Source organism: Thunnus maccoyii, chromosome 17 (genome assembly GCF_910596095.1).
Source record: "Thunnus maccoyii chromosome 17, fThuMac1.1, whole genome shotgun sequence".
Lineage (NCBI taxonomy): Eukaryota > Metazoa > Chordata > Actinopteri > Scombriformes > Scombridae > Thunnus > Thunnus maccoyii.
In genome coordinates this window covers 28,818,353-28,843,335 of record NC_056549.1, presented here as the reverse complement: position 1 = coordinate 28,843,335, position 24,983 = coordinate 28,818,353, and the positions used below count along the sequence as shown (strand labels likewise).

The 24,983-nt window shown below is 38.9% G+C and overlaps 1 protein-coding gene across 1 annotated transcript in view; it reads left to right on the top strand.

The window, feature by feature from the left end:
- Window positions 1–24,983, top strand: part of lrfn2b (leucine rich repeat and fibronectin type III domain containing 2b) — a 169,716-nt gene that overhangs the window by 90,552 nt on the left and 54,181 nt on the right. Inside the window, exons 4-5 of the mRNA XM_042390854.1 lie at window positions 7,679–7,788; window positions 20,499–20,597. The gene's annotated coding sequence lies outside the window, so the exon portion shown is untranslated. The remainder of the gene's footprint in view (window positions 1–7,678; window positions 7,789–20,498; window positions 20,598–24,983) is intronic.

Below are 24,983 nucleotides of genomic sequence, written 5' to 3'. Positions count from 1 at the left end.
CGAGTTCATGTCCTGTCACAGACCTGCAATGAAAGGACAGGTTCACAATTTTTCAAGTGTGTCTTAAAACAACAGTCAGGTGTCCACATGAACAGTGAAAGAGGTTTTCCTCACTGTAATCATTCCTCCTGTTCATTCTGGCCATTAAAAGATCCCCTTCAAATGTGCTTTCAATGTAAGTGATGGAGGCCAAAATTCACAGTGTGTCCACACAGTCATTTAAAAGTTGATGTGAAACTTATGTGAGGCTTCAGCAGTCTTAGTTAGTCATATCAAGTGGATATCTGACACATTTACAGTCTTTTTAGCATCAAATTCCCTCTTTGTGTTTCCTCGGACAGTGTTTCCATGTTGAGCTGTGGTGGAAGTATAGTAACAAAAAGAGGGACTTTGGCACTAAAAAGACTGTAACGTTGAAAGATATCTACTTGATTTGACTCATTTGGACGCTGAAGCTTCATATTAGCTTCAGATAAACTTTTAAATACATTTTTGCACAGAAGGAGGACTGTGGATTTTGTCCCTCATCACTTCCATTGTAAGTGCATTATGAAGGGATCTTCTAATGGTCAGTATGAACAGGAGGAATTATTACAGCAAGAAAAACTTGTTTCAATGTTCATTTGAGCTCCTGACTGTTGTTTTAGACAAACTTGAAAATGTGAACCCGTTCTTTAAGGTTAAGCAAAGATACTTGTGGCAAATAAACTATGGTGTAAGGTTTGGTTAGGGTTTGGCAAGTAAAACACTTAGTTAAGGCAAAATCTACTGAAACAATCATGATGCATTAACTCTAGAGAGTAGATGGGTCATTTCTTGAAGATGTTTTTGCTTCTTGCTTGCTCTGTACCTCACTGTAATAGATATTTTGATTCAGACTTTACAGCAGCAGTGGCCCTGTCACTCTGTCTCACAGTTAGCCAATGGTTGCATGTAATTACAGAGTACATCACACCACACCGCTGAGCGCCTTCCCTATTTTAAAGTGGTAACCGTTACCAATATAGTTGGCAGGGTGTGAGTGCACCGTCAGCTGGAAGCAGCCAGCTGAGACTGGCTCCATCACTGCAGCTCTCAAATGGGTTATAGAGGGAAAAGGGTAGAGGAGAAATGCCATGTTTTAATAAAGAAATAATGAAAAAAGGCAAAGCATGCAGTTATTCGTCGGACTAAGATATTTTTACTGTGCTGTTCTGTTTGTACACAAGTGCCTGTGCAAGCAAGTTTTGTCATTTAACACAATACATAATGATCATGCCACCGTACTGTTTACTGACACACAGGGTCCCTTTATAGCATGATATTTCTGAGCAGGATTGTGTCTGTTTGTTTTTGCAACATTTTTTAAACTAAATAAAGAGGCCATTGGAAGACAGTGTTATGAAGAACTTCATGAACAAAACTGCCTGTGGAGCATGATTCAGTGGTGAGATGGCAGCGTGTGGCATGTGTATGATGTCTGAAGACATATAGTGCTGATGCTGCTGGCTCTAATTTCTTCATATTTTCCCAGTGACAAATGTAAAATAAGTTTACAATGTAAATTAACTGTATGAACTTTACCAGGACAGTTGTTTCGGAATAGAAATGGTCACCAACACTCACAACAAAGGTCAACGCAATAAATCATCAGTTAAAACACGAAATGTAGCCTTTAGCAGCTAATGGGTACTGGCAGGATGTATTAATAGCAATTTCATGTGATAAATGTATTGTAGGCAATTTATTGGTGAGACGAAACAGCAGTAATTTCAATGAAGTCTTAAATAGTGGTCTCATCTGCAGAGAACCAGGCCTCAATATTTGAGACAAGCATTTATTGTTAGTTTGGTCAATATGTAATCACAAAAAAATACATTATATCACACATTTTTTTAAAAGGAAGTCTTCTTATTTTCTGATCTGCTCCTGTTTTAATTTGCTGTAAATGCTAATTCAACACTTCCTCCATGTTTACCTGTTGTCTTGATACATTCAGTGTGATGTACACTACACTACACCTCAGCACTGATTCTGCAGTTCTGTTTCTCTTTTTAACATAAATATTGTTCTTTCAGAATTTTCTGTTAGCGTTAAGCTACTACCAGTAAAACACTGCACTGCCTGTGGATGTTTCACATTTAAAGCATTCCAAATGCTCAAAGGGCACAATCTTGCTAGGCTTTTAATACGATCAATATTAAAACAGTTCCCTTATATACATGTCACTGATTCATCATGTCTGATAAATCGCTGTAAATACCATATATACAAAACATAATAAGCAATTATAATTAGTTAGTAAATGAGAGCAGTATTTCTTTGAAAGTCAAACTAAAATTGAATTCATGTTTTTTTTCTGAATACTGTAGACTTTTTGCATATAGCCAGTCAAACCATTGTACTATCATAAAGCAGTGACATCACTGTTCAGTCACTGGGTGATGGTTACACTAACAGTCAGACAGCAGCCTGAGAAACAACAAGGATTCTGTTTGCTCAGACTTTAAGACAGGCATTACACTGGCACTACAGAATTTACAGCAGCCTGATTAGTTTGTCAAGATGCCCTCTGGGGTAAAGCCATATGACAATGAAGTTAGCTGAAAGCTTTGTTCATCAATCATGTGACCCTCATCTTATTTGTCCTTCTAATGGTCCCAGAATGTCTCAGTAGATCTTTATACACTGTTGGTGTGATGGACAGATAAGTTAACAGGAATAAAACTGCCACAGTGATTCACTGGGGAGCTGGCAGTATGGCACACAGGTGATGTACTCACTAGCTGCTTAGCAGAGCAGCTGCTAGCTGTTTTTCTGAGGTGTCTCACAAAGGGCCCAAGTCACTTTGATTAGGAACCCGTTGTGCTCTACTTACAGAGAACAGGGAATCCTCAATCACACTAATTGTGACCATTTTTGTGAAGACTGTTGTCTGGAACCTGGGAAACTGCTACAGAACGTCAGTTTCTTTTGGAAATACATCTGTATTGGATGATTCTGCACCAGTACTAATGTTTAGTGCCAATGCAGGAAGTAGTGTGCCCTTTGTTACTTCAACTTAACCATAGTTTTGTTTCTATACCCACAATCTTACTCTAACTTCAACCATACCACAGAAACTAGTTCATACATGCAAAGTGTTTACACCTGTTCAGGATGGCCACACTGGAAGGCGAGGTGAAAAGCCTGACATCTTGAAGGGGCGATAATAAAACAAATGGAGGTGTTTATCCGGGGCCAGCAATTCGGTTCAATCTTGGGCCAGTTTTTTCAGGATTTTTTGTCGGGGGACCATTAATCGGCAGAAAATGTATTTTATTTCATTAAAGAATAGAGTTGACTAATAACGCTGTTTAGAGCAGGTGTCATGTTTCACATTAGTAAGTGAGGGCTAAAAGAGATACAACCTATTTTAATACTCATTTGGGTAAAAATGACTCATACTTGAATATATGTTCTGTGTTGCACTTAAAAACTAAAGATGTACTTTATTGGTTATTCACACATGACAAATAGTGACCTGATTAATTTATGGTTGATTGAAAGTTCTGTTGTTGTTGCCTGTTTCTGTTCAACTGCCATGAAAATGTAATTTTTGGTTGGTTTATTAGACTTAATTTCAGCAACATGTACTGTTCAAACCGCACAGTGATACCATAGTTTTAATTCCTCTCCTGGTGTGGGGGCAGTATTAGATGGGACAAGTTATTTTCACTGGGATTTACACAAGCCTTGTGTTTATCTTGTTATCTTCAGTACATTTGTAAGAAAGTATATAAAAGGTTTGATGTAAACTATTATAGTCAAAACTTCTGCTTTCATCAGCATTGTTGCTGGAGCTGGATTTGGCCCATGATTCGCTATTTGCTGACAACTGGCCTTCATATAGTCTTTTGTCAAAGGCATTCATGGTGAATAGTGACAGAAGTATGGAATAATAAAGAGAGCCAGAGACACAAGTTCAAACCCTGCCTACTTTCTCACCTCCACACAACTGGCGTACTGCGTAAAATAGGCATGCTTATTGTATTGTTGATTTCAAAAAGTTATCAGACGCAAATCCCTCAAATTGAATGTTGGAAAAATGTGGTGAGCTCTCAGATGCTGTTCAATGATCCAACAAGCACTTTGTTTCAAGCAAACTGCTCCCAAGGCTGGATACAGACATATAGGTGCCTATACAATGAAACGTGTTCATGTAAGTGTATAAGTGTATAGGTGTGTGTGCCAGCATGGTTTGGTGGGTGTGAGAGGAAATAAGAAACCAGAATGAAAAGAAATATTATAGAGAAAGAAAGCAGCAGGGAGAGAAATAGGAGACAAAACACAGAGAGAGAGAGAGACAGAGCGAGAGAGGTACATAGAGACAAAACTGGAGCAGAGAATCAGACATCAGTGCTCCTGCAGTCCCATGATAGAGGCTTCTGCTGAAGTCAGTCTAACAGCTCCGCACAAAAGACTTAATTCTGATTGTCAGCATTAAGTAGGTTTGAAACGAAAGCCGACTAAATGTCCCAGCCACGATTAATTGTATTGAGTTGTTTTGAATGCGTAGTAAGGATGAAAATGGCCTCAGTGCTCAATGCAGTAATTAGAGAATCGACTGCTCTCTGGAACAGTGAGAATAATGTGATCAGAAATCATAATCCATATTGAGCAAGGGCTGCAGTGGGCATTAAACTAGTGGGAACTAAGTAGCTTTAGGACCTAATGAGCATGGCTCACTTCATTGTGACTGATGGCCCCCTGGTTCCTGATGCTTGAAAGAGGAATTCTTGTTCTTCCTGTCAGGTTGGTTGCTACTGCTGGAGCTGTTGTATGTGGACAGTGTGAATCACTGCCTGCCCTGCCCTCTGATGGATGTCACTAGCTCCTGTGAAGACCCTCTGGGCACTAACGGAGCCAGCATGAGTCTAACACAGGAAGCATCCCTCATCCCTCATGCCTCATGCTATGACAAAGTATTTCAACTGTTCAGTTTGGAGTCACTGCAGACAATGCCGAATTCAGATCTGCCAGCATAACTGTTTTTGACAGATTTGGCTGCAAGCATGTTACTTTATGTACAGAAACTATGGTTTCATATTTAAAATTAAAAATGGAGATTTAAGTGTTTTTTTTTCCACTTATTTTAGGACTTAGCGAAGATCACAGATCGCAGAAAACTGTGAAATGAAGTCAAAGACAAACTACAGTTTGTTACGATTTTGTGTTTTATCAGTTCTTACATTCATTATAACATTATACTCACCATAGTAATTGCAAAGATCTGGAAACATGGCGATGTTGCTTAAAATCGGTTCAACGTGGAAACAAAAACGAGCAGTCCAACGATCAGACTGACAGTGTCTATCAGACAATCAGGCTGAAGCTGAATAATGCAATTATTTCATTGAACATCTATCATAATTAACAGATTGATTTCCTGTTTCAACTTGGCCTACTGAACTTGTAGTTGTGAGAAATGAGGGATTTTTAGCAACATTTTAAGCGTGTTTATGTATAAAATTTCAGTTTTACCTATAAAGCGGCACCTAACCTGGCTAAACTGTTAGCTAGTTTACAGTTTGTCTGTTGTGTGACTGCTTGTGTTTATTGCCCCATTGGACCTATTTTTCGTGATATCAATTACTTTGTTATCATAACCATTAGAACCAATGGCTACAGATATGAAAATAAGTTCCTTAAAGCCAACCTTGACATTTCTGTAGCCTTGAGGTTTAGGTTGATGCAAGGCTTTGAATTGAGAGTTTGAAAAGCCTTAATGTTGTGAGGCCATATAATTATGTTCTTTAAATTAGCTGCCAAAAAACAAGATAAAACAACAACAACAAAACAATCTGAATGGCTAAGGTCCTGTTATGCTTTGAAAATATCAGTAACTTTAAAGTTAATGTTTTTTCTAGCATTACTAAAGTCACCATCTGTCACCAGCCTACAAGTTGACTCATTGTTTTCTTCACTGTCCTGCAACACAAATGATTCAAAGTAAAAGCACATAAATCTATATAAATCTGATATTTCAGACACTGGTGACGAGAAGCAAAATAAGCTGTTGATTAAATCTGCTGTTGGAGGCAGAATAAAACAGATGAATTCATGTTGCTTCTGTGATATTACAGCAAATAACAGGCACTAATGGTAACAGTGGTTGCCACCATTGTGGAGGTGCTCTAGAGAATTGGCTGCTGGTATATAATTATTATAAAATATGGAACAAACTGGAAAGAAAAACAGCTAAAAGCTACTAAGTATAATCCACCCAGAATGGATAGAAAAACAACCTTTCACCAAGTGTGTAACAAACCCACAGCATTGTTTCCACATTGTTTATCACCACCTATACGAGTGACATCTGAGCACTTTGTTGACCAGGAAATTTTGTAGATTTAGGTTCACTGTACTGCTTTTGAAGGTCATAAATGCAATGTAAAAGTGAGGTGCATGGATGTTAGATCATTTATTATGAAGCATTGTTTGAATGAAGGGTCCTCATCACATATATTGCATCCCAATGCTGTAAATTTACTTTTTGGTGTAAAAGTCCTGACAAAGTAAGCATACTATACTCACAAAGCATATGTAGATCGAACGAGTTATTGGTGGCTCTAATAATTCTTTTCTTCCATACTGGCCATGAAAGTGATCTTCATAGAGTGACTACATTGTAGAAGGTGGGGGACACCATCCACTGACTTTGCTCTGTGAAGAAACACCTCAGTACTTTCAGCTGAAGCTAATAGGAGGCTTAAGCAGTCTGAGTTAGACAAATCAAGCTTGTATCCCCAAACACTGTCTGCAAAAACACAAAGGGGGGATTTTTTGCAAAAAAGACTCGGTTTGGCAAACTCAGACTGCTGAAGCCTCATAATACACACTAAAAGTCATTAAAAATGCATTAACCCGGTATTGTTTGTGTGCTATATTGACCCAAACTGGGTCAAATTTTAATCCAGTGATTTATTATGTGTAGGACTGCAAATACAGTCCTAGTGGACAGTGGACAATAAGAACAATTACAGTGATCAATAACTCTCAGCATGTATAGGCATAAGAGTGTTGATGACAGACAAAAGTTAAATTTTGGCCTTTTGTCAAGTTACTCACAGAATTAGCATTAATTAGCTACAGCTGATGTGATGTTTGTCATTTTAACCAGTAAAAATTATGGTTGGTGCCAGCTAAAAATAAGAAGCTCTAAACATCCGGGTAAGAAGTTACTTGGATGTACATTATGTACATTATTCTGTGCTCAATCTAGACGGAGGAGATATAAAAGGTTTAATAAGAATTTCTGGAACCGGGAACCAGGTCCAAATGGAACCAGCTATCTGAATCTAAACCTACTCACAGCTTTACTAGTTTATACTAGAAGTTGTAGACTATCAAGCAGTTTGAAGAATTAGGAGTCACTGATCAAGGCATATGTGTTTAGATACTCTCACATATCCAACATTATACACTCTGCCACAAATGTGTTTTCTAGTTTGTCATTTCATTCTGTGGCTAAAGGATGTGGAGTGAAAGCAGAACAGAGGAGATTTTCCCCTAGATCAATGAACAGTGTCTGAAATGTTTAACCTCATTGCGTGCAGACAGAAGTTCATGGAACACTATATATTCATTATAGTTGGGAGTCTTGGAGTGCCCAGACAATGATTGATTGCTTACGTGTCCTCTGTCTGTCTTCCCATAGGAGGTTATGATGGTGAGGATGAATTCTGAGCTCCAGGCACTGCAGAGGTGTGAAGATGGAGTCCTGACCTCAGGTGGTTCTTCCACCTCATAATTCTCACCCTATTCACTGTGAGTATTTCATCCAGCCACTGATGTGCTCGCCACCAAGACAATGTGACTGTAGAGACCACATAAAGCCATAAAGGAGTTCACAGATGTCATAGCTAAAGATGAAGCAGGCCAGGTTCTTAGAATTTTGAAACAAGGGCTTGCAGATATGGATTAATCTTCTTGAACTAAAAGATCATGTTATTGACATGTCTGATTTTAAGAAGTGTCACTCAGATAGGTAGATTAATACTGGATGATTCAGCAAAACTTCAGTTGATGTTCAGTGACAGCTGTGTTGGATATTTTTTTTTTTTTTTTGTCTTTATCATTTTTGCTGCAGTGTGACCACAGTCCTCTGCTGATGATGCTCTCTGTCACATAATTCTGTCATAACTTTATATATATATATATATATAGAGTGAGATATATTCTCTCTTTCTCTCTCTCAACCCAACCGGTCAAAGCAGATGGCTGCCCACCAAGAGCCGGGGTCTGCTTGAGGTTTCTACCCGTTAAAGGGGAGTTTTTCCTTACCGCTGTCGCCAAGTGCTTGCTCATGGGGGAATTGTTGGGTCTCTGTAAATTAAAGAGTACGGTCTTGACCTGCTCTATGTGAAAAGTGCCTTGAGATGACTTCTGTTGTGATATGGCGCTATATAAATAAAAATTGATTGATTGATTGATTGATATTAACCATTGTTGTAGTGGGGTCCTACACAAAATACAGAATTTAGCTTAACTTAAGACCCTTGAAAATTGTTGTGTACATTGACACAAAATTAGATCTATTTACTTTAGGTCTGTTTGCAACCCAGAGCAGATGGGTTTTGCATAAAAAAATTATTTAGCTAAAGCCGAGTTTAGAGTTGGCACAATGAGACACAGATTTCACCCACTGATGTCACCATCACAACACTAGACTGATGTATTGCACAAGATGAGGCAAAATTGTGATAGAAAGCGATGACTGTGGTGTTCAGAGGGTTTGCTGTGGAGATGACTTTGTTATCTGTGTGTTAGTGAAAAGCAGTAGATTACTGAGTCTTTGCTTCATGTATCTTCACCATCAACAATCTCCACCAGTATCAGAAACATTCAGGAGAAAACACAAGCAACCCAGGATGACATAGAGACACTTGTTGCCTCCACATAAAAGTATAAATCTTTCTTAACTCAGCAAAACCTCTGAAAACTCATTAAACGAGGAGCAAATACAGCACAAGCTTATTTATTGTCTAACTAACTGCATTTGCTAATTATGACCATCTTTCCAGGATGCCCCCATTGAGCCAAGTTATCCATACAGCAGTTGTAGGCAAACAGTGGCCCCTGGGCTAAATCCGCCCCACCAGCAAATATATTTGGCCTCCTGATGAAAGCTTAAGTTTGACTTTTATAGTTTACATCAAAACTTTTACATACTTTTTCAAAAATCTACTGTAGAGAACAAAACAAACACAAGGCTTATGTAAATCCCGATTAATGTATCACTGTTTACATCTAATACTGCCTCAACACCAGGAGAGGCCATGGTGTCACTGTGCTGTTTGAACAGTGCTGAAATCAAGCATAATAAACCTACCAGAAATGACATTTTAATGTCTGAATTTTAACACTGTTTTAATTCCACAACTTTAGCCTGTTGGACCAGAAAAGATTAGTTACTCACAAACACAAATAGGTGGCAGTCTAACTTTCAGACTGCCTCTTCCCTCATTTACACCGGATTCTACCAATTTAAGTCACATTACAGACTTGAGGCCTAGTGGCTGAGAATAACTGGCTGTGTTGTTATAATGAAGTGCCCAGCTCACCCAGTGAGGTTGGTGAAGGTCTGGGACATGGCAGAACAGAGGGGTGGTAAAAATAGCATCTGCAACCAAGGATGTGGACCCCAACTGTAATGCCGGTTTTAATTTTGCTTCTATTTCTGCCATTTACAATGGCTTTCCAGGAGAGGTGTGTGTAATGTGGCTGCTTGGGAGCAGATCAGTGGGGATTGGCTTTTATTTAAGATAAATATTTTAGCGGTAGGAAGACCATAGCAAGCACACTTTTCTCAGGAAAGTTGCACACTGACCCCAAAATGTCAGCTCTGAATTGTCTCCTCAGGCTGACATGCTGGGGACAAACAGCACAAAACTGGAATGTCCCCTTACAATGACAGTAAAAGCACCGCTCTTTACTGGTGTTTGCTAGAAATCATGGGTAATGCATGTAAAACATCTTTTCTTGCCTATGTTAAAACAAGTGAAAAGGGGCTGAAATATGAAATGAGTCTTTCTTGCTTCCAGACATGTTGGTTTCTTGTTTCTAGAAAGTTAAGTAGTTGAAATTTTCACAGCAGTTTTAGCACATTTTATCTCAACAGTATTTTAAGACTCAGCTGTTTAAAGCCACTGCACTGTGTGAAACATCTCGTTAAAAACATCAATCGTACCAGCACAGTGCTGTCTCTTTGAGATGACATGCCTGGGTCAGTAACAAATCCAAAAACACATCTTGTTTCATGGGGCAGTGCCAACTAAACTTTCTGACATATCCAGCACACTGGTGCCAGTGTTCTGCAAATCTCCAAAACCACTCATTTTGTATTGTTGTCGTATTACATCGGAACATTGTCCCCCCAACAAGTCTCATACCTAAATGACAAAATTTCTAGGAATCACATCCATATCGGACAATTCAGCATCTCACAGGAAGAAGAGTTCCCTATCTGCAGCAAGTCTGAAAGTAAGGGTAGATGGGCATGTAGCACATCTAACTTTCATACAGGAGATGAGTTTGCCCCCTGTCACAGACTTGTAATTAATCTTTCCATAACCTGAACCTGAGTACTACACTGATTGCATTGCACTCCTAAAACATCATTGATCAAAACTGATGCAGCAGAACCAGAGATATAACCAGATAACCAGACTCTGTGTCTCTAAATTTTTTTCACATATGCAGTAGTACTCCCCAATACCTGTGACTTTGTCCAGTCACACTAAGGATTCAACAGTATTTTATTCAATAATGTTTGTAATGGTGTTATGTATATTAGAATATGGACATACAAACATATGTAAGGGAGTTGGAATGATCATGCTTAGGAATATAAAACACAGTTTTCTACTAAAGCAAAGACGCCAAAGTTCTCAAATGTTAAATGCTGTCTAAACACAAGCTGTCGTACAGCAAGTTTGCCAGAAGAAAATGTCTGATCAAAACGATAAGTAAGGAAAACTAATGACATGACACTTTTGGTTTTGACGCTTCTCATTATTCAGTGTTCCGCTGTTATACATTTCAGTTGATACCAGCAAAAGCTATTAAAGAATGTCTTTCATTTTACCCTTCCTGCTCAGTTTCTAACCTTTTCACCAATGTAACATGCAGTGCTATTAAATTCTGCTGGTGGAGGGAAACTAGAAAGTCAAACTTAAAATTATTCAGATTCTGATTATGGAAATTGTTGATTACAATTGCCTGGAGTCAGATAAGAGGACTTAAAGGTTCAGAATGTGTTTAGCCGAGCCTAGCACAAAGAGTGAAAGCAGGTGGAAACAGCTAGTCTAGCTACATCAAAAAGAGACAATACACTTTCCAACAACTCAAAAACTGTCTGATTTAACTGTTGATTTACATGTTGCACACAGTAAACTGTGTAAAATGAAGACCGCACCATTATTATGTAGAAAATAAGCTGTTGTCAGGTCTTGTTGGAGTGTATAGTTCCACTTTGCTCTATTTCTGCCAGCCCCTGCAGACAGACTATGACTGGCAGATCGTGAGGGCCACTAGCCATTAAACAGGAAGCATGTTCTTTCAGGAATCATGCTTCCATTAGTTTCCCATTAGTTGAGATATTATGCAAAGGAAATGAGCATATATATCCAGACAGAGTATAAATGTGAGGCGTCAGTGTGGAATGTGTATTAGAGCAGGCAATAATTCAAGTGGGGTGAAAAACAAGAGCCTCTCACCTACTGCTGAATTTTTCATTGTTATGTGGTGCATTCAAGGACCAAATGTAGGGAGAGGAAATGAGACTGAGACAAAGGAAGTTTTTTTTTTTTTTTTTTTTCCCCAAGACAGAGAAAAAGATGTTTTATCTTCCTCCTCAGAGTGTGATGAAACATGAAGTGAACAATAAAGAGGGTAATAGATGTGCTCAATTTTACAAAGCAACATCACTGCTGTTGCAAAAAAATAATTACAGAATATAATCAGGGTAATCATTCTGACTTTTAAAAAGTAACTACATCCAAAATAAGTAACATCAGCAAATTTAAGGCACTGATCAAAACTTAACATATTTTGTTTATGAAGAAGATGGCAGCGGTGACATCTTATCACCATCCTATTGACAAAAAAAGTGTTATACATACATCTTCAGTTACCACAAAGTTTCACAATAATGTTAATGTAATGTACTACATGGTGTAGTAAACAGTCTCTGAGTCTAAATGTATGTAAGCAGGCTTGGGGAGTAACAGAATACATGGAATGGCCTCACATAATTAGGATACAAAAAAGGTAACTGTATTCTGTTAAAGTTACAGAAAAAAAAGATATAATCAGATTATTAATTCATTTAGTAAAAATGGGGATTATTAGCAGGATTACAATTTTAAAATACATTTTAAAACAACGAACAATATACTGCCATGTACTGTAAAAGCCCTAAACATAAGCTGAACAGGAACAAGAGGGCAAAATAACCAGTGATCCATGATAGAATGAGTAGAGGATGATACTACATGGCATGCACAGGTGCACACAGCGGGCGCATGTACACACACTTCACACACCAATTTATGCTGGGAGAGTAGGCAGGGACGGTCGTTACACACTGTGGCAGTCCCAAAGACTCGGACAAATAAGTTAAAAGAGAGCTTGAGTATATGATAGCTTGTAGTGCACATAATGGCTCTCCACCGAAATGACTGTGTGTGCATAACATGCCCAGAGCTGACAGTGGTTACTGAGCATGTTCAAAACTGAATGAGTTAGAGAAAATTCAGACATATCACGCATATAGAACCGAATAAAAGGACATAGTGGAGCCAATGATGCAGCTGTACATATGTCTGCCAGTACCATTCCTCTGAGAATAGCTGTGGAGGAGGACAAAGCTCTTGTAGAGTGGGCATGAATACCCAGCATGGGGTCTTCCCCCACTGTGACATAAAATATGCCTTTGTGACAGCTTCACGCAACCAGTGGGCCAAACACTGTTTCATCAGAGGCTTTCCCTGAGAATGTTCTCTGTAATGCACATCATGTGCTGTTCACTTTCATCGTAGGTCTATAGGCTACTGCCTAATATGCCTCAATGAAAAGCAGTTTTTTTCTTTAACAAGACTAGGTCAAAACCTAATATATGGCTGGACTATGTATGGACAATATGCAAAGTTGTGGCCAGACGGTTACAGTGATAGTCAGTGGTAGTGTCTATAATGTGAACACCTGGATATTAAATGTTCATCTGATTTTTTCTGTATTGGTCCCAGTGATATTTGTTGTTAAAGTGTACTAAAGTAGCATATCACATGACATGGTTAAGCTACGTTTGAGCACCTTTGAGTCACACAAAGGTTATAAATGTTAATTTCCACTCATATCTTGGGATGTTTGATTTAAAAGAGAACTTATTTTAACTGTAATTATAACTATTCTAATTATCTGTTAACTCCCCCTGCTCTTTCATCTGTTTCATCACACTGCAGATGTCTCTTGTTTTTTACTCTGCACTCTGAGTGTTTTGTTAAAGTGATTGTTATTTGAGGTGCTTTAACTGTGCATGCAGTGGAAATTGTAAACGAAAGTTTTGACAGCATTTTTGCTGCAAATTTAGGAGGCTTATCTCTACCCAGGTACCGCAGTTACAATCAAATCAAGCGCACCTGCAGAGCAGCCGTCCCACACTAAACTGAACAGCCTACATGAGTCACATGTTTTACCTGCAAGACTCGTGTTAAATGCTGTTGTTCATCATTGTGAAAACATCAGAGAAATAAATAGTATTAGTTCAGTTATAAAATCCAAACGCACTGTGGAGCATCTCTCCTGATTGGCTGCTGACAGCACTGTCAGCTTGAGAGTTGATCACACTGGACGGTAGAGAAAGAGATGCAGAGACACTGGTACACGTCTGTTTAATGAGGACTTTAGCTGACTTTGCTGTATTTAACACCGGAGCTGAGAGCGCCAGGGCTCAGAGAAGGAAACACTCTGCGTCATGCTGCTGTCCTCGGTTGCAATGATTTATTTTGAAAGCGCAACGGCCAATGGGGAAACTCCAACACTTGGCCAGCTGATCAGTGGTGTAACTTCTCCACTCACTTACGGACACCCGCGGTCACAGGGCTTGTCCGTGGCTGGTCCAGCTAAAATACACTGAGCAGAGGACACATTTTAAAAGACACTTAAGTAAAAGTCATCTTATTTATTTTTCTTTTCTCCGTCTTTATTTGCATATTTAGTATCGAGGTAATCCAAAAGTAATGGAAAGTAATCAAGTTATGTTACTTTAATATTGTGATACTTGGATTAGGTTACTGACTACATTTTTTAACAGGTAATTAGTAATTGTATCGGAATACATTTTTAAAGTAACCCTCCCACCCCTGTATGGAAGATTGTTTTTACAACCATGCTCACCATTTTTACATGTTCTCAAATCTTAGATGGGAATCTTACATAGGCAGAGATACTTATCCTCTGAAAGCTGGTCAATACTGTGTCCTTTTGGTTGTAATGTATTCACTTCTGACAAGGGCCAATCACTGGAATAAAATATTAGTTTTCAATCCATACTGCCATATTGTAACATATTGTAAATAAGTCCTGCTACAGCTGGGTGGAAATTAAGAACATAGTTCTATAAGATATAACAGTATCATCTGCATACATGTGTTGCACATGCTCCGTGGCATAATCCTTCCAAATCATTTAAATATAAACTGAATAAAGTAGCTCAAGGACAGAACCCTGTGGAACTCCTGTTTACTCTTTAATAATTATGATTTCTGGAGGACAACACACTTTTCACAGTTACAACGAAAATATTTGAACCATTGTAGAGTTTTGTCTGAGAAGTTAAAGCTTCAAGAATTTATCAAAGAGACTATTATGGTAAAACCACCATACTCCATTTTAAGATCCAACTGCACCCATCACATCACAGCTCAGTACAAAATGTGCTGGCACAGGTTTTCACTTCAAAATCTGGCTTAATGGTCCAATGAATGAAACAAGCAGATGGCAGTTGTACTTTGCTACATTATTAGGGGAAAAAGTAAGCTCAGTATAAAAGCAGACTGGTGGAAGGCATTGCCAATGACTTTGCAAGATCATCATCAACTCTCACTTTCAAATGTCACACTATTTGTCACACTGTCACAGTATTTTCTATTCATCATTTTTCAACCTGGAGTGTTTTTTTACTGTCACTGTCCCCAAACTGTGTGGCACTGAACCATGGTCAGGAGACCTCTGGTTGCAAACTAATTTAGCTTAGCTTGAAGCTAGTAACGTGCTTGAAAACAGTTTGGACTAGTGCTGGGAATTCCAAGGAGCCTGTATGCCCATTAAAAAAATGACAGGTTCAGTCATGAATGCAATTGCCCCAAAACAATGTATATGAACCCAAATCACTATCTTTCCCTAAACCTAGCCAACTGTTTGTAGTGGCTAACCCTAATCAGACCTTAACCATAGCATTGTCACATCATAAAACATATTTATCTTTCAACGGTGATTTGTTTTTGAGGGCATAGATTGATGTCATCCTGCTGATTACTGCTGATAGGGACGTCACATCAGAAAACACCTCTGTGACATCCTGGAGGGCATGGACCAACAGTGTATTTTATTGTTTAATGTGGAGGACTTGTTGATTTCGAGCATTATGTTTCCTGGGAGTATACTGAGTCCAGACCTCATATTTCAGATGTTTTGAGTATTCTGAGTTGAGTTCTTTAGGCCACAAGAGAACAGGGCATTCTAACATGTAGTATAAGTAGTTCAACCATCACCAAACTGCAGCAGCGAGTCTGGCCGAACTCCTCAACAAGCAGGAATAGTATTTACAGGCTAACAGGCACTTAGTCTACTGTCTGATGCTGATGTACAGAAGTGTGGAGGGCAGTTAGTCTGTACGAGAGCTGGTAACAGCAGCAGTCAAGGCGAGTCAGGTCAAGTCCAGTGTGCGGGTTTGTAGTACTGAGTGATCTCTGCAGAGAGTGTGTACAGCTATGGTAAGCCCCAAGAGACAAACATGTATCAACATATCTTGTTTAAAGCAAGATAGCAGTAAAGTAGTAAACACAGCAACGCTTTAATGCCTGGGAATATAAAATCCGAATGATAATCAATAAACCAAGGTATCTTTTACAAAACCCAAAGTATTTTTCTGTGAAAATCAGTAAAAAAAAAAAAAACATCAGCCTTAATTGAAAAAGAGATGCACATCTCTCTCTCCCTTTGTACTGGGAGCTGAGCCCTTTGAAACTGTGTTTCCCTATTCAATAAGACATATAACAGAAAACCTATTAGACCTTTCCATCAAACTCATTATCTTTCATCTCTTTTAATTGACTTATAAAAAGCCTTTGAATCTTTCATCTTGATAACCTAAAGCTAATGAGCTTTGCAGGTGTACCATGGTGTAATCATGGAAAGTAGGTTATTAAACATTTTGGTGCAGCAGTGATTTTCTGTCGGGGTGGATTAGCTTTTCTGGGAGAAACTCTCTCACACAAAAGCCTCCCACAGAGCCGCATGTATTAACACACGTACATACATACATACAGCGCTGCCTGCTCCTGTGTCTGATCACACATTTCATTACTGCAGGATATGAAACGCTGTCCCTGCACTGTGACTCTGCACAGTGATTTGTGGGATTATAGGACTTTTACACTCTGAAACGGACTCTCTGAACTTTTAATACCAAAGGCATCAGCTAAACACCAGTTTAATGTGGTTTGACAATGCAAAGGTGTGTGAATGGTGGATTTTCTTTATCTGAAAACTATGACAAAGCAGACCTGTTTTTAGGTGTAATAGGTAATTAAGTTGTACACGTATACAGTGCAAGTCTTGTTTTCTGTGGATGCTCTGATGAAGCTTTACAGAGTTGATCACCAATTTTAATGGCATTAGATTTGGTCAGTCCAATACTTTCATCTAATTTCTAAAGCAGAGAGAATTGATAGGCGATTCAGTTGAATTTACAACATTTCTTTGTGATTATTTGACATTCATCTACAGTATTAGGCCGGTAGTGGACTGTCACACTACCGTCTACTACTGACTACAGCCACGCTAGCAGTGCTTTGAGCTAAATGCTAACACCAGCATGAAAACATGCTCACAATCCCAATCTAATATACTGATTGTTTAGCAGGAAAAATGTTTAACATGTTCAGCATCTTATCTTAGTGTGTTAACATACTAACATTTGCTAATCAGTAATAAACACACAGTACAGCTGAAGCTGATTGAATGTCATTAGTTTTGGAAGTATGTGGTCATATTTGTACAATTAAAATGTATTACAGTTAACCCTGAGGGGAACATTAATGTGTGAAACAGTCCATCCGATAGTTGGGGAGACATTTGACTCAAAACCACAAATGTCAAACTCATGGATGTGCTAGAGGAAAAGTCTTTTGTATGTGCAAAATGTAATGGCTATCCATCCAATAGCTGTTCAGTTATTTCAGTCTGGACCAAAGTGCTGGACCAACAGACTGGCATTTTACACACAATGTAAACTGAAACTGATGCAAATTAAAATGTAGCAAAATACAAAACTTGAAATAAAAGATACAAGTACCATTGCCATGTTGAAAAAGAAAAGTGCCTTCTTCAAACTGCCATAAAGTTGCACACATTGTTGTCTGCAACAGACATACTCAGATGTTTAGTCCGAGAAATGTCTACAGTGCAAAGAGGGTGGATTAAAAGAGTGTTTTTAAGTTCTAATAAACTCCAGAGCCATGTAAGACAAAGATATTTCTGTATCAAGGGGTTGTTTAAACAAGTGCTTAAACTTGGGCACAACATGGCCAGTTGGAGTATGAGTAAGTATTCATTAATGAGTTTGTCTTTGAGTTTTTTCATTGCATTGTATTTACTGTATATGTGTATATTCTGCTGGTGGCTGGGAATGATGATTTCATCTGTGTTTTGGGGATATTGTTAATGTGGTAGTGGGTTTTATGTTACTATTCTTCACAATAGCCACTGTTTTTATGGCGAATTAAGTACACTAGCACTCCTTTGGGAAGAATGAGCACACATTTCTCAGTCCAAACACATGGTTCTCACCATCAGCCTCTCTTCTCTTTGAATCAGCTAGTTTGAAGGCATTTTACTTTACTCAAGCTGATTCTCTACCTCAAACAAAGAACTCAGAAACTGTAACTACCAGTGGCTGAAAGATAACAGATGACATTGAAATTTTGTCTCAAAGTCTCGATTAAATTGTATTTCCACATTCTAGATGGACCAGAGTCCATCTAGAATGTGTCATCTAAAATATCTGTGATGATACAGCATTAAGATTTCCCTTCACAGGAACTAAGAGGCCCAAACCAGTGCTATTATGTGCACAGGGGTGACCCCAGACTTTTGGCCATAGAGAGAATCGCTATGCATGGAGCTGTAGCATATAGCTTTAAGTGTGTGATTTCACGCATCAGTGTAGACAACACTGGGTTTAGATCATATCCAACATAGGAACTGATCTCACTGTGTGCTTAGTTGCTGTAATGCATGTTGCTGTAATGAATAATATTATATACTTATTGTGGACTGCTCTTGTTCTTTACTCAGAACCTTTTTTAAAGAATCACTGTTACAAAACTATAAAATTACTCACATTTCTCCTGGAAGCTGTGTCCCAGACTTTTCGATTATAAGCTGGACCTCGCATGAGATAGCTGATCTTGATCTTTCTATTTTGGAACTGACAGAAACTAATACTACACAGAAAAAAGAAGGTTGTGATCACTCATCTGTAACAAGTCGGATGAATATGCAAATGCACATGTCATGACATGAGGCTGGTCGCTGACAGGTTGACTATCTGCTTGCATCCTATTTACATTCTGTAAATGATTGTGGGATCAGGCGGCCGTGTCAGTGCATCTCATCGGCTTATTCTCCCAGACAGGATTTGCAGATATTGACACGAGGTCTGCCTGTGGTACTGTTCTGTTCTGCTCTGTGTGAATTCACCAAAGACAGAAAGCTGTTAAAAGGAAAAAAAAAATACCTCCTCGAAACAACACAACACTCTCTTCCGTTTCCCAAGCCAGAGCACTGCCAGAGGAAAAATGATGAGTCACAAATCCCTTCCGAGTGCATCCATCGGTCAAATTCACATTCTGTGAACCCAGATGGTACAAGGGGTTGTGTAGCTGGAAACGGATCAGACATCACAACAGAGAAGGAAATACAGTACACTCCTTATAGTATATTGTAACTGAATTCAATTCTAGCATCAATTCACTCTGAATAGGAGTGTGCCATATAGCTAAAATGTAAAATGTGTAAATTAGCTGCAAATGTCAGTGCAGTAAGAACCAAAGGTCATCAACATTCATCTCAGTCCCAGTAGAGCTTCCATGGAGACTAGTTACAGTGGCGTTAGTGTTACAGGATCTCATCTCTGGAGGGTTTTCCTGCACTAGAGCATGTTGTTATACTATTAATCATGGCTGGACAGGAGGCAGTTTGAGCCCTACATCTATTTCCAGTTTCACTTTATTTCTTGAAGTGTACAGAGTGTGTGGTGGAAGCAGAATGATGTCTGCCTAACTTTCGTGTGAGGGGCGTGGTGGCGTGGGGGGGGTGGGAGCTGATCTTTGGGTTAGTGGTCAAGGTTAGGGTTAGGGTTAGGCAAGTAGTAGTTATGGTTAGGGTTAGGGTAAGTCTCAGGAAATGAATGTAAGTCCCCAAAAGTGACATAAGTAAAAGTGTGTGTTTGTGTGTCTCTGCATGTATGTTAATGGGTGCTTGCGTATATGATGTATATGCTGAGGAAAGAATAGTTAAAGGAGCACTTCTGCAATGTAGTATTGCAAGATGGGGGACAGAATGGTCAAAATCAAAGCAGCACAGGCTGATATCATGACTTTTAGTCTCTAGTATGGGTCAAGAACATTAGATACTACACTTCCCACAATGCAACTTGATAGCGTCTTTCATTGGACCTTCTCTGACTGGTAAACACCCACTTAAATTCCATGCCCCCCTGTTTGTAATACAGGTTGTCTGTTCTAAATTGTATTCTCTAAACATGGAATTATGGTTCTCCTGTCCATGTTATATTGCTACTGAAGGTTCTGAGTAACTCAGGTATTGTATTGGCACCAATATTGAAAAAATTCAAACGATGCCCAGCGCTAGAAGTAATGTAGTGGGTGCGCCCCATTAGCCATATAACTGCAACGTCTGCGGTTCAAATCCAGCTGTGGAATTATCTAATTTAAAATAGATAATCTAGCCAGATAAAACACATTAAAATCACTATAGCACTTTTGAAAATGGTCGGTAGAAGTGTAAAGTGGTATGAAACAAATGAACATATGAAAACACCAGTGTGGTCCTTTAAGTATGAGTTTCTGCAGGGTGCTTGTTAGAGCCTGCATGCCTGACTGTGTGACTTTTGTTTTTGTGTGACAGAGCATGTTTGAGCTGAATGTGTGCTGTCATCCTGTGTTCTCCAGGTCGTCTCTTTCTGTTGGTGTGGGAGTAAAGACGTGGAGACTGTGATTAGCGGGCTGAGCCCGTGAGTGAACCTATGGCAGAGAGACAGCACAGTGCAGGTAAGAAGTGCAAGAAACACAGAGAAACAAACACACTATCTGTGCCCATACAACATAATAGGACATACTGTATAAGTACGTACCTGGAGAGGGAGCCTTCTGTTGTGGACTGTAGTATAACATGACTAACCATCTGAAGCCTGCCTAGCATCTCCTGCAGGCTGTAAACTATTACATCCACCAATACAAGAGTGGTTCATAGAGCGAACAACAGATTGCTAATATACCGATCCTGGATTTTTGAGGATAATACTGATATTGTTATATGAGAGTTTAGACGTGACTTATCTTTTTTGGTGATTACACTAGCAGCTCTCTAAGGCTGTACTTAGGTACAGCAGTGCTTTGAGCTAAATGCTAACATCTATTGGCATACTAAAGTCTTCATGATGACATTGCACATTTGTTGTTAGGCAGGTATAAGCTATACCACGATCACCATCTTTGTTTAGCACTTTAGCATGCTAACATTTACTAATTACTACTAAACACAAAGTAGAGCTGAGGCTGATGGGAATGTCATGGCAATCCATACAGTAGACACTGAGATATTGCATTGGCTAAGTGAAAATTTTGTCCTCCTGGTGGCAGTAGAGCAAAAGACATGGGATAACTAAAGCCATTAGGATTCATCCCATGGGGACCATGAATGTTTTTACAAAGTTTTAAGGCAGGTCAATCAATAGTATTTCAGTCTGGACAAAAGTGGTTGGTTGACATTGCCATTACGAAAACCACACTACTAGTGTGGCTAAAAATCTGATAACAATATGTTGGCTTCTATTTCTTTTTTACATAAACACATAGTGTAAATAAACAGTGTTGATAAGGAAATTTATTTGTGACCAAGATGTATTTTATTGAAAAATTAACTTAGCTAAAGCTAAAGAGAAACTAAAATTGGCAAACAGTATGCTTGTCTGGTTGTCTAATAGCTTGTGAACCACCTCGCCTACACTTTTCTGACATCTGAATAGGTGGGAGTTGTGGCTGACAATTTTTGGAACTTGTCAAAACAGTCAACATACTGCGGGGACCACAAATGTCTTTACAAAACTAGGTTGAACTATGTGGATGACATTTTGTACAATCCAATTTGTTTCAGTCATACTGAACCCTTTACCAGTCCTGATACAAACCTGATAGATTTGTCCTGATGGTGACTCTAGAGGAAAGGTCACAGAGAGCCCAAAATGGAAAGGGACTGAGTACGCACTAATCCAAATCTAACACAGTAAATGCTAAAATTATTGAGGGAATTTCTTAAATTTGCCTGAACTATATGGATTTGATCCTATTCTGGCTTCAGTGTTTTATTGTCTCATTTATATAATCTAATGTTTGCAAATCAGACACCATAATTTTCTGTTTTATCTGGCACACCACCATCTTGGACCCCACTGAGCTGGGATTGACCCTCAGTGCACTCCTTTGGTAGAGCTGACCACAGGATAGATGATTGCGGGGGCCAACCACAGCCTCTGTGGGATTCACATACCCAAAAAGCTGCATTAAAAAGAGGAAACAGTAACTAAAACCATCTTCAGGCTTAGCCGGAGCCATAGGAAGGGCCAGAGTCTGCAGCTTTTGTACTTTATAAATCAATGTTTGCAACGGGCGTCTTGCCCAAATCAGAAGCTGGAAAATGTCCTTAGTATTTTAGACTACATTTCCCCTGAGATATTGAGCTGTTTGGATGTGTCCTAATTTCCAGTCAAACAGACCTCATGTGAATTCTTGCCAACTTCTCTACCAACTAAATTTACTTCTCCTAATTTTTTTAAAATGTAGTTACTGCTGCTGCATTTAAATAAAGCTGAAATAACTAAGAGAGGAAAAATAGAATTGAAGAGGCCCCAGAACAACAGTATCAAAATCATTTCAAGCAGTGAAGCAGGAATATGTGTAGAAGAACAGCTGATGAGGAGCCATGATGTATCAGTGCTGTGGGAGCTCTATGGGGTTCATCATTCTTCAAGCTAATCCAAAGATGTCCTTAGGAATGACAGATGCTCAACTTAAAAGGCATTGACAGCAGAAGCCTGTTTTATCCACAGAGGGCAGCCATGCATCACCTTCCAGCTCTCAAACAGCAAATCAATCTAGACAGGAGGCCACGAAGAGCAACACAGTCAAATAAAAGAGCTCATAGAAAGATGTGGAATGCACCGCACATTCACTGGAAGTGTCTTTTCAGAAGAGAAGTTAGAGTTGTAGTCACAGTCCACACTGAATAACTTGAGGAAAATATCCACTTGAGATTTTTATGACCAATTTTGTGATTGCAACTTAAAGTAAACGGTTAAACAGTTCAACTTTGTGCCTGCACTGGGTGTCTGCAAAGTGTTAAAGGAGACTTCTTTATACATAAAATGAACATGGCGGGTACGATCATCTAATCATTCCAGTTTTCCATCGTCATCATTCTTCTCTTCAAAACATATGCTGCTTGTTGATGAAATGTGAACCAGGTGTGGAGCTAATTTGTAGTAAATTTGTAGTAGTAGTAGTGAATTTGGAGTAAGCGACAGGTACATCACACTCACATGCACCATAGTACAACCAATGAGACTCTTGGATGGCAACCCACATTAAGGAACCTATTCTTGTGAAAGTCAATCCTCACCAGACAACTTCGGTTGAGAGAAGGGTCATGAAGGATGCACACAAGTCATAGGAAGGTGGTCGAGGTACAGAGTGCAGGACTGGAATCCAGGTGATCTATGTCCCACATATAGTCAGGGTTAGGCTACTACAACGCTTTAAGGTTAGGGAATGACAGTGGTCATGGTTAAAGGAATATGTTCACTGCTGGTCCTGTGTATTTGTTGACTGATCCATGCAACCTGACCTGCCCCAACAAGGTGTTGTAGCTCCATAACAACATCACACTACTATTGCATTTGCTGCTGAGAGACAAGAATGATAATTCGAAGAGCTGCTAGAGGTTCATTAAATGTACAAATAGCTCATATATTTAGGTTTTGACACTGTCTTACAGTATCTGTTGGACAGTCTCTATAAATCAAATTTCAGAATTTTTTGAAAGACTGTCCTGGATGTTTTGGATTTTACATTATTATATTATATTTATTTAACAGAATTTCATTGAAAAGCACTTAATCAGTCTTTGCCTGAATTAAAAACAATGATCTTTCATAATGTTGGCGTTTGTTTGAAGTTTCAGATTTCTTTAAAAGCCAGAGGGGAGGGTTCAGAATGAAACTGCATTTTCTCTTTCAGGGCAATGAAATTTCCCACAGACAGGATTTTATGTATTTTTTCAGTCATGTTCTTTCAGTTAGGTCCTCTTATCCCTAAAGAGCCTGAGCAGCAATTGCAGCAGAGTGGATCAATCTGAGAATTGCCCGTGAAATTCAGAGCGTTCCCAGGCTGAACTCCTTCTGATTACGTTTAACGGATAATATGAGGATTTCACACACCACGCCAAGAGTACACAGTCTCAGGCACACCTTCCAAGTATTGAGTTGCATCCCCAAATGTACAACTTTCCTGGCTAAAGGCTTTAAAAGTCTTTTCAAATCACCTTTCAGTTCATCTGCATCTCCCAGTCAGGACTGATGCAAATGAGTTGTTGAAATCAATGAAGGATCAGAGGTTTCTCTTCCACTCACCCACACATCTCATTTCATATACTGTCCAACTTTTCTTGACAGTGTGCTGCTCTCTTTTTTCAAATGTTACACCAATCAGTTTGCCAGTGTATAAGGTCCACTGAATATAACGCCTCTTACATGACAGAACTGTTAAAACAATGAAGCTACTCATGAATGTATTTTTGTCTGATTCAAATCTTCATTTAAAAAAGATACAAATCTGCACCTGACTGTGCCTACTGACAGGCAGAGTATGTCTCCAAGTACTGTAACTGTAAGAGCTATAATATCAGAATTTGATGCTAAAAAGACCAAAGTGAAGCTCTCACTGTTGCCTGTGCTCCTCTGCCTCCTTTTACACTCATGACTCAAGGTTTAATAACTAGATTTAAGCTTTTCCTACATGACATGATGGGACATTTGAAAGGGAAATTCAACACATTCAGTCAACAGTTTTAAGGGAGCTTGAGTTTAAACTCAGGGGTGTGTGTGTGCAGTTTGATATTATAATGCATGACTTAATTTTTTCCAGCAATAATTCTGCTTTTATCATTTTGATTGAATCTCAGCAGCTATGCCTGCTCAATAGATTCAACAGTTCCAGATATTTTTCTGTCAGGTAATAATTAAAATATATCTAAAAGTATCAAAGTACAACTCTTAGAGTTGATTTAGTGCACTGGCCCTTTTTGCCCTCATGTGAAGACACTTTCTGCAGGGAACACTAAATACATGACAGCTTCCATGGAATAATATTGACTTTGCTATC